The following is a 1358-nucleotide window of genomic DNA, read 5'->3' as shown; positions in this document are numbered from 1 at the left end:
TCCTTTGTTACCCAAGGCTTGTTATTTGGGTAACACCGCACAGTCCTTGCTGGGACAATGCCGTCCACACAGAAATTAATGTAGTCTGTAATGCACTCAGTAAGCCCATCAATGTCCTCTCCATGTGGCTCACAGAGTACATTCCAGTCAGTCACCTCAAAACAGCCCTGCAGTGCCTCATAGCAGTCCTCTGACCATGTCCTCACTGTCTTTGTGGTCACAGGCAAGATAGATAGATAGATAGACCTTTATTCATCTCCAAAGCGAAATTCAACTATCCAGAAGCTCATAAAAAAACAACAACCACACTAAGTGCATAAATAGAAATTTAATATTGTCCATTCCACAGTCCAGTCCAGTTGTGTCTGAGGTGATGTGTGTGAGTGTGTGTGTTACTGGATTCAGGAGGTGTTAAACAGTCTTATTGCCATGGGGACCAAGGATCTCCTGAAACGCTCCATTCTGCGGCCGACTGCTGCAGCAGCTGCTCCTCTGTCGTTCCAGCAGGCTGTGGAGAAGGTGTCTGCTATTGTCCATATTAGCTTTCAGTTTGTTCAATGTGCCTTCTCACTGCGTCCACCACAGTTCTTAGTGGGTCCAGTCTCCTGCCGAGCACTGAGACAACTTTTTTAACCAGCTTGGTTGGTCAGCACGCTTTATCTTCTTTGTTCAATCTGCACCAAAAACCGAAATGTAAAAATGACAATTTGCCATTTTACTGGTGTTGTGTATCAAACTATTTCTTGTTTTGTTTCATATTTGTGCTTAGCTGGGTAAACCAATTCCTCTTGAAATAAGATAATATTTCCAAAAATGTCAGCTGTACTGTTTCCTTTAAAGGAAGTGCTGCAATAAACACATTTAGTTAGTTTAAAGTTTGTATCTGACAGATGGAGGATTATCTGACTAGAATGATATCCACATACTTAAAAACAAAATACACAATTATCCTCTCAATTGTAGCACTATGTATCAATGTAAATTGTTTCGTATGAGTTGCAGGATGTTGGCCATAGAGATGTTTGCTTTCTATTGAATATAATGGGACTAGAAGGCACTCGACTTGTGGAGCTCAAAGCGCCAAAAAGAAATAACTTTATTGGAAAAAAAATTAAATAAATTCCACAGAATTGTCTTTTTCCAGAAATCATGACTTGATTACTCAAAATAATCCAAACACTTTGTTGTGAGCAGTTTCATGTAGGAACTTTTTATGGAACTACACCCACCAATCATATCACATTCAGATGGAAGCGAGCATCTACTGCTAACTCACTTAGCACCGCTGAGCTAACCAACATTACAGCTCAGCCGAGGAAGACGCCATTAGCGTTTACAATTAGTGCTTACAATAATTT

Source organism: Epinephelus moara, chromosome 16 (assembly GCF_006386435.1).
Source record: "Epinephelus moara isolate mb chromosome 16, YSFRI_EMoa_1.0, whole genome shotgun sequence".
Taxonomy (NCBI): Eukaryota; Metazoa; Chordata; class Actinopteri; order Perciformes; family Serranidae; genus Epinephelus; species Epinephelus moara.
This window is presented reverse-complemented; position numbering follows the sequence as displayed.